This window comes from Saccostrea cucullata, unplaced genomic scaffold (assembly GCF_032062105.1).
Source record: "Saccostrea cucullata isolate Sc308-1 unplaced genomic scaffold, CSIRO_AGI_Scuc_v1 ctg2514, whole genome shotgun sequence".
In the NCBI taxonomy this organism is placed as follows: Eukaryota; Metazoa; Mollusca; class Bivalvia; order Ostreida; family Ostreidae; genus Saccostrea; species Saccostrea cuccullata.
Genome location: NW_026917995.1, coordinates 32,612 through 42,500, shown reverse-complemented (window position 1 = coordinate 42,500; position 9,889 = coordinate 32,612).

The following is a 9,889-nucleotide window of genomic DNA, read 5'->3' as shown; positions in this document are numbered from 1 at the left end:
TTCAAATCATGACCCCCGGGGCAAGGGTGGGACCAAAATGGCCGACCCTAGTTTTACATAGGAATATATAGGAAAAATCTTTTAAAATCTTCTTCTCCAGAACCACTGGGCCAGGAAAGATGAAACTCATTTGGAATCATCCTCAGGTAGTGTAGATTCAAATTTGTTCAAATCATGACCCCCGGGGCTAGGGTGGGGCCAAAATGGCCGACCCAAGTTTTACACAGGGATATATAGGGAAACCTTTTAAAATCTTCTTTTCAAGTACCTCAAAGCTATGATTAGTGATATTTATATGGAATCATCCTCAGGTAGTGTAGATTCTAGTTTGTTCAAATGATGAACGTCTGGAGGGGGGGTAGAGTAAATTCAAGCCTGATGTGCTCAGGTGAGCGCTGTGGCCCCTGGGCCTCTTGTTAAAAACTGCGCCCTCTAGAATTTCTGTAGAATTGTTGAAAAGATGCAATGCTACAATTGAAATGTATGCAACAAATTTCAAGAAATTTAGTGAATCAGAAAAGCCCCTCATCATGAGTGCCCTCCCAAGCCACCCACAGCACGACGAAATAGTTGACTGGTTCTTATGAATGAGTAAATTGGTTCTTATGAATGAGTAATTGGAATGTAACATACGTCTGTGTTGTATATCTGATGTATATATACAGCTGTGATGTTGATGCAGCACCGAATGAAAATGAAAATTTTTAATGTCAATGTTTTTTATACATGTCTTTTATGCTGTTGTAAAACAATGAAAAGAAAACTATTGTAATAAATGCGTTATTTATTGTATTTTTGTGTTGAAGTATTTAAATGGCAGTCAAAAAAAAAATAGGAATCACACAATACCATTTTGTCAATATCAACGTGTCAATGCAATGACAATTTCAACCGTGTCAATGCATTTATAATTATCCCTTTGTCAACGTCAATGTATTGAGAATTGCATTTTGTCAATGTCAACGTGTCAATGCATTGAGAATTGCATTTTGTCAATGTCAACGTGTCAATGCATTGACAATTTCATTTTGTCAATGTCAACGTGTCAATGCATTGACAATTGTATTTTGTCGATGTGAACGTGTCAATACATTGACAATTCCATTTTGTCAATGTCAACGTGTCAATGCATTGACAATTCCATTTTGTCAATGTCAACGTGTCAATGCATTGACAATTCCATTTTGTCAATGTCAACGTGTAAATGCATTGACAATTTTATTCTGTCAATGTCATGGTGTCAATGCATTGACAATTTCATTAATGTCAGAGAATTTATAATTATCATTGATAACCTAATCACTCATTTCAAATGTCAACTGTTCCCGGTCGACAGTAGAACCGAATCACTACTTTTATATAAATACAAGCTTCCGCATAGGGACTACATACCCTTATATTGGAGTTGACCCGGGGGGGGGGGGGGCAGGAACCATGAAATTCACAATTTTTGTTCTTCTTTACCCATAGATGCTTTATGCCAAAATTGGTTCAGCGGTTGCAGAGAAGAAGCTGAAAATATTCAAGTGATAACACACGACGCATACCGCACGACGACGGACGTAAATTGATAGCAATAGGTCATCTGAGTTTATTGAGGTGACCTTAAAACGTTCATCTCATAAACAGCAAAGCCATTATCTTAGGGATCGTAGACTTAAGGTTGTTGAAATACCTCCCCCCCTTTCTCCGAACCCATTTTTATATTAAAACTTTTCATTACTTAACGGATTTTTGCTTTTACCTAATCAAATATTCCTCTGACTCTTACCCCTGCTTTTTACATAGGGACATGTGCAGGGGAGAGTCAGAGCGGAGGCCATACATTGTATTAAAAAGTAGGAATTCAGCGATACAGCTGGTATCGCGACTCTGCATACCTTTTTATACGCCCGTCTTAAGACGGGACGTATTATGTTATAGGCTTCGTGTCTGTCCGTCTGTTAGCTTTTCTCGTGTCCGGCTCATAACTTTAATACTATAAGGCCTAGAGTTATCAAACTTTGTCAGCTGATACATCTTGGGTAGAGGGTGTGTCGCACACAAAAAGTAGGTCGCTCTGACCTTAAATAAAGATGCTATAGCCAAATGTGAAAAATCCTGTCCGACTCATAACTAGAAAACTATGAGACCTAGAGCTTTCAAACTTGGCAAAAGTATACATCTAAAGTAGAAGGTGTGTCGCGGTCTATTTCAAGGTCACTGTGACCTTTAATTTAAATGGATTTTTTTTTAAAAAAATAAGTCTTTTAAATTTTAAATTTCATAATCCTAAAAAATGTAAAATTATAGTTGTATCCTTATTAAAAAATGTTAAATTAAGTAAAAACTTATTTTTTCATTATATACTTTACAGCAATCTGTAACAAATGTTTATGCTTTGAGAGGAATTCAGTTTGTCCCATGGGCATAATTATCAAGCACTGGTCAAGAAGAATTTTGATAGTAGAAACTTGCATGTCAAATTAGAGAGAAATTAATGAGTTTATTGTCAGGAGCTAAGAGCATCTCTAGATCTGATGCAGCTGTTATCTTAATTTATCTCTTGGGAGTTGGGCAAAAAGAAATGGCCTCATAGTTGCTTGTGTTGAGTTCTTGATGGCTAGTCCAGATAAAGATCTTTCAACTGGTGTAATGTAATTAAAACAAATTTATGTTTTAGTGTATGATTAAAAATAAATTAGTATTGTATAATATAATTAAAACTAATTATATATGTGTTCATTGAAAAAAAAATTATATTTCAATTTTTATATATTTGCAACAAATTGCAGTCATGTCTCACTTAGACTTTTATAGTCTGAAGATTTATTATAATTTATGTTTGATTTTTTTTATTAAACTGTAGCATTCCATTATTTCATAAAATATGCAAAAAACAATTAAAGATTCAGTAAGCTGCAGATGGATATTTGTTATGCTCTAACACAACCAGTTTAGAATTATATGATGTATTTGTTATAATCAATCCCTACACTGTAAGTCTCTTAGAGATACATGTATATGATAAGAAATGGAAATTAGATCATTGAAATCTGTGTCAATCTGTTAATCAATGCTACCTGATTTTCTTGCATCCTAACCAATTTATTATATGATTATTGAACAATATTTGACGGGCGTATCATGCTGTGGCGGGGCACTTTATTTCAACTTTATTTCACAGATAACTCCCGCGTCGCTAGAAATCCGTAAAAGGATGATTCTTCTACAACTTAACTCATTCAAATTATGCTATCGCCATTTAAACGGCCCTGTCCCTGAAAACCTCGTAATTCGACTTCTTTACTCATGACGTCAGCACATAAATGGAAAAAGCATCCATTTAATGACGATTAAGTTTTAGAAAAAGTTATACCTTTCTGACTCGCGTCTCAGAAGTTATATCCGCAAAATAAAGTTGTTAAGGGTAGGTAGAGACGCGACACCGCTGATTTCCCATTTTTCAATATTGGCTCCGCTCTGGCTCTCCCCAACACTTGTCAAAATGTAGAATTTTGGATCCTTTTATTTATTTATTTATTTACAGTGAGCAACCATCATTTAACCCCCCATCAGTGTTTTTTCCAAATCTGATGGGGAATGGAGGAAAATCCCATCTCTCTTATTCCGAGTTAAGTGGTGTTAACTTCTTTATTGATCCTGAACTCTGCTCGGTACAGTATTCTTCCTTTGACGGAGTTATAGACACGATTGCTAGGTTGTGAAAAGGGACTTTATTAGAAAAAGTGACATAAAAGTGCATGTGATAGATACCTATTTACCCTTGGTTTTTCATTAGATGATTTGTATCACAAACCGGTAATTATATGTTAACTTCTGTGTTGAAGCATGAGCTGTAAATTTGGAAAACTTTTTAGCTCACCTAAGCCGAAGGCTCAAGTGAGCTTTTCTGATCACATTTTGTCCGTCTGTCTGTCTGTAAACTTTTCACATTTTCGACTTCTCAAGAATCGCTGGGCCAATTTCAACCAAACTTGCCACAAAGTATCCTTGGGTGAAAGGGGTTTCAAGTTTGTACAAATGAAGGGCCAGACCCTCATTCAAGGGGAGATAATTGGGAATTAATGAAAATTTGGTGGCATGTTTTAAAAATCTTCTTCTCAAGAACCACTGTGCCAGGAAAGATGAAACTTGTGGGCAAACATCCTCAAGGAGTGTAGATTCAAGTTTGTTCAAATCATGACCCCCGGGGGTAGGGCGGGGCCACAATGGCCGACCAAAGTTTTACATAGAAATATATAGGAAAATTCTTTAAAAAACTTCTTCTCAAGAATAGCGAAGCCATAATAGATCATATTTATATGGAAGCATACTCAGGTAGTGTGGATTCAAGTTTGTTCAAATCATCACCCCGGGGGGTAGGGCGGGGCCACAATGTCCGATCAAAGTTTTACATAGACATTTATAGGAAAATTCTTTAAAAATCATCTTCTCAAGAATAGCAAAGCCATGATTGTCATGGGACTACTTTCGATTAAAACTTTTCAATAATAAACCAATTCTATTTTTTCTTAGCCACAGTGCTCAGGTGAGCGATGTGGCCCATGGGCCTCTTGTTCGAATATCTTCCATTGATTGACATGTTATAAATCTAGACTTAAAACTTGAGATTACTATTGAGATGATTTTGTTTTTGCGGTGAGAAAAGAAACTCAGGAATGTGCTCTTCTCATGTCTCAGTTTACATCAATAGCTTTCGAGTCGCCCGCGTGGTACAATGGTTAGAGTGTCTGCTCTAAAGCCGTGAAGTAAAGAGTTGATCTTTACGTCGCAGGTTCGAATCCCTCTGTAGGACGCGGAGACGGGTCCTTTGGATGACAACGTTAAACCGAAAACAAGTGTAAAGAGGTTGCTGGGACGAAAACGATCCATCCCTGCACAATGGCCGTAATTTGCTTTCCAACAGTAAATGTTACCGTCTCTACATGAGTAAAAATTTCTCCAGAGATGTTAAAGAACATATACAATTAGTCCGCCCTTTGGCTGACACCGTATAAACCGAAATGCCGTGTCACAGTACCTTTCTGTAGGTGCTGGCACGAAAAAGATCCCTCACGTCTCCACGGCCGTATGAGCCATGTGTAGGAAAAAATTTGTAGCTCTCAACAGGCAAATGGTTGCGTTTCCATACGAGTGAATAAATTCTTGAGAGGGACGTTCAACAACGTACAAATAACAATACAACTAGTCAGACAGGCAAGGGTATAACAATATGTATTGAAGAAGTGGATGAAGTAATTGTCAAATTAATTTTTAGTTTCTGGCTACAAGGCATTATCTTTTCATTTAGGAGGTGAACCACTGACTAGATCCCAGTTTTCATCAGTTTTAAGAAAGGAGTTGAAGGTATGTAAAGGGGAGGGGGGGGGGCAATTACAAATCCCATTCGTTTCGCAAAGGGGGAGTCATAGCTGCATTTTATTTGGGTTGTTCAGAGGATTCAATAATAGAGGCAGGTCACTGGATATTCAAGGTTTACAAATCTACTAGAATACGTCTCCATTGGCAGGTTTATGAAAAAAATTGAATTGTTGATGATATCTTACTCTAGGCATGGGTTGTTCAAGTGCTAATATATCATACGTTTGAAAATAAATTGAAGGAAAAACATATTCATAATAAATTTCTCTTGCATTCTTTACTATCCAATTGTAACTTTATTTTGTTAGATATTGTCAATATGAAAATAGTTCTTTATTATAACTTTAACTAGTTTTTCAGCCCCCTTGCAAGCATGGTGTGTTGGTTCCTCCATTACAGAAAGAACATTTTTGTAACCTTTAAAAGTCCCCTGGGGTCAACTTAGCCTCAGAAAGTGTAAGATTTAATTTATGGTGCCGAGGCTACTCCAGACTTAAATTCATCGAGTTAAAGAAAAAAAACCTTTACACTTGAAGAACCTTGAGAATGTTGTGGCAGCAATGACATTGATCCCACAGCATCTTCATTTTTTGAACTTATAAAGAGCTTCAAGACGGATTTGTCTGAAATTAATGGTCACTTTCCCCAGACATCGTTGATTAGTCTCAAATCCTTCCCCTGTATTCAATGGAGGTACTCGGAAGATTTTAATAGTGGTCATGATAAACTATAGAAACCGTATGACTAGTGCAGTAGCCTAATCCAAATTGAAACGAGGGGGATATTACCTGAAACATCCAGATTTGGTAAAATATATTATCAAGTTTTTGCTAAACCTGAGGGTGTATGTTAAGCTTAATCAGAGGTAGGAAACTCATTTTTTTCTGAGTACAGTTCAGGGAAGTTCTGAATATTTTGCCCCCAAAATGGAGCTGAGTAGCGCATATCTATGGCCTATGTGCGGTATATTTGCTGAATCGTATATATTGTATGTGAAATATAAATTGACAAAACACATTAAATAATAGTTTCAGAGCAGGTTATGGACAATTATAATTTTTATACCGTCAAAACCTAATCGGATCTTGTTATTATATTTCAGAAAGAAGATAATATCTTTTCAAAAAGAAGACAATATCTTAAGAATTTAAACTATAAAGCTAAGTTAATAAGCTAAGTTAATAGAGCGCAGACCTCCCCCGAACAATATTTATTTCATTGATATCATTCTACACATTAGATTCATTGATTGATTGTATATTGTTTAACGTCCCTCTCGAGGATTTTTCACTCATATGGAGACGCCACCATTTGCCGGTGAAGAGCTGCAAATTTTGTCCTATACTCGGCACTCAGGGCCATTGAGCAGGGAAGGATCTTTTTTCGTGCCAGCACCTACTGCGACACGGGGCCTCGGTTTATACGGTCTCATCAGAAGGACCGGCCTCCACGTCCCGCAGTCGGATTCGAACCCGCGACGCAAGGATTGACTCTTTACTTCGCGACTCTAGAGCAGACGCTCTAACCACTGCGCCACGCGGGCAAAGTTTGATTTTGGGGGCAAATATTTGTCATCATGTACCGAGTAATGTCCATAACAAGTATTTGACAACTAAGAACTTGAAAATTGCATAATTGAGTTTAAGGGGGACCTATGTCCGAAAAGTCTTTGTGTGAAATTTTCAAGACTTGTGACATTTCTTTCCTTTCCACATGCCCTTAATTATTAGTCATTAAAAACCATACATGTCCGAAAAGTCTTTGTGTGAAATTTTCAAGACTTGTGACATTTCTTTCCTTGCCACATGCCCTTAATTATTATTCATTAAAAACAATACCTTTATTTGCTAATTTTTACACAGGAGCACGTGCAAAAACAGTGTGAAATGCTAAAAATAGGTCATTTTCAGACATTTTTCTACCCAAAAATGCGCTTAAAATAACCAAATATGTCAAATCACATTCAAATTTAACATGTATTTAAAGTAAAACTATTTGACTTGTATCCTTGAAATGATGGCAAATTCATTGTAAATCATCTCGCATGAAAATTATAATGGAGCACAATGTAAGTCAATGTAAGTATCACCCTATTTTTCTTGTTAATTTTTAACAATTTTGACATGCATAATAGGTAATATCTTAAAAAGTCTTTGTGTGAAAATGTTGTAATTCATATTTTATTGAAGAAATGAATTATCTTTTTAATTTGATAAAGAAAAAAGTATATCTTTATGATAAAATAAATGAGAAATATAATTTTTTAGGTCACCTGAGTAACTCAGGTGTCCTATTGCTATCTGTTTTCGTCCGTCGTCGTACGTCGTTCGTCGTCAATCGGTCGTAAACTTTTGAATATTTTTAGCTTCTTCTCTGCAACAACTCAACCAATTTCCGACAAATTTGGCACAAAGCATCTATGGGTAAAGGGGAACAAAAATTGTGAATTTCATGGTCTCTGTGCACCCCCCCCCCCCCCGGGGGGGGCCTGAGGGGTGGAGCAAAAACCACTATGCAATCTTTAAAAATCTTCTTCTTTACTCCTGGGCATCAAGCAGTCAAACTGTTAGCATGAATGTAATGACCATAGAGTACTCGATCTACCAAAATTGTGAAATTCATGGCCCCAGGGTCGGGGGTTCTAGTGCTAGGGCGGGGCTCTATTGATTATATAGTGAAAATGCACTATTTCTTTAAAAATCTTTTTCTCTGCTCCTATTGCTAGATATTTGAAAATGCACTATTTCTTTAAAAATCTTTTTCTCTGCTCCTATTGCTAGATATTTAACAAACTAACTAAGTATACAATTATGATGGGGAAGAATGCCTCTTCCTAAATTGTGAATTTTATCGCCCCTGGGTCAGGGGTTCTGGTGTTAGGGCGGGGCTTTATTGATTATATAGTGAAAATACATTAGTACTTTGAAAATTTTATATATATATATAAAGTATATAGTTATAGTGAGGAAGAATGCTTTTTCAAAATTGTGAATTTTATGGCCCCAGGTTGAGGGGTTCCGGTGTTAGGGCAGTGCTCTTTTGAATATATAAGGAAATGCATTATTTCTTTTAAAAATCTTCTTCTCTGCTCCTAGATATTAAACAAACTAACTAAGTACACAGTTGTGATGAGGAAGAATGCCTCTTCCAAAATTGTGAATTTTATGGCCCCAGGTTCAGGGGTTATGGTCTTAGGGCGGGGCTCTATTGATTATATAGTGAAAATGCATTATTTCTTTAAAAATCTTTTTCTCTGCTCCTATACTAGATATTAAACAAACTAACTAAGTTTACAATTATGATGGGGAAGAATGCCTCTTCCAAAATTGTGAATTTTATGGCCTCAGGTTCAGGGGTTCTGGTGTTAGGGCGGGGCTCTATTGATAATATAGTGAAAATGCATTATTTCTTTAAAAATCTTCTCTGCTCCTAAATATTAAATAAACTAAGTACATAGTTATGATGAGGAAGAATGCCTCTTTCAAAATTGTGAATTTTATGGCCCTAGGGTCAGGGGTTCTGGTGTTAAGGGAGGGCTCTATTGATTATATAGTGAAAATAGATTATTTCTTTAAAAATCTTCTTCTCTGCTCCTAGATATTAAATAAACTAAGTATACAATTATGATGGGGAAGAATGTCTCCTCCAAAATTGTGAATTTTATCGCCCTTGGGTCAGGGGTTCTGGTGTTAGGGCGAGGCGTTATTGATTATATAGTGAAAATACATTAATACTTTGAAAATCTTCTTCTCTGCTTTTAGGTAATAAACAAACTAACTCAGTATATAGTAATGATGAGGAAGAATGCCTCTTCCTGAATTGTGAATTTATGGCCCCAGGGTCAGGAGTTCTAGTGTTAGGGCAGGGCTCTATTGATCATATAGAGAGAATGCATTATTTCTTTAAATATATTCTTCTCTGCTCCTAGATACTAAATAAACTAAATAAGTACATAGTTATAGTGAGGAAGAATGCCTCTTCATAAATTGTGAATTTTATGGCCCCAGGGTCAGGGGTTCTGGTGTTAAGGCGGGGCTCTATTCATTATATAGTAAAAATACATTAATTTTTTGAAAATATGCTCTGCTCCTGGGTATTGAATAAACCAAGTAAGTGCATAGTTATTATGAGGGAGAATGTCTCTTCCAAAATAGTGAATTTTATGGCCCCAGGGTCCGGGGTTCTGGTGTTAGAGCGGGGCTATATTGATTAATAGTGAAAATACATTAATTCTTTGAAAATCTTCTTCTCTGCTCCTGGGTATTAAACAAACTAAGTATTTAGTTATGATGAGGAAGAATGCCTTTTCCAAAATTGGGGGGCCTGAGGGGTGGAGCAAAAACCACTATGCAATCTTTAAAAATCTTCTTCTTTACTCCTGGGCATCAAGCAGTCAAACTGTTAGCATGAATGTAATGACCATAGAGTACTCGATCTACCAAAATTGTGAAATTCATGGCCCCAGGGTCGGGGGTTCTAGTGCTAGGGCGGGGCTCTATTGATTATATAGTGAAAATGCACTATT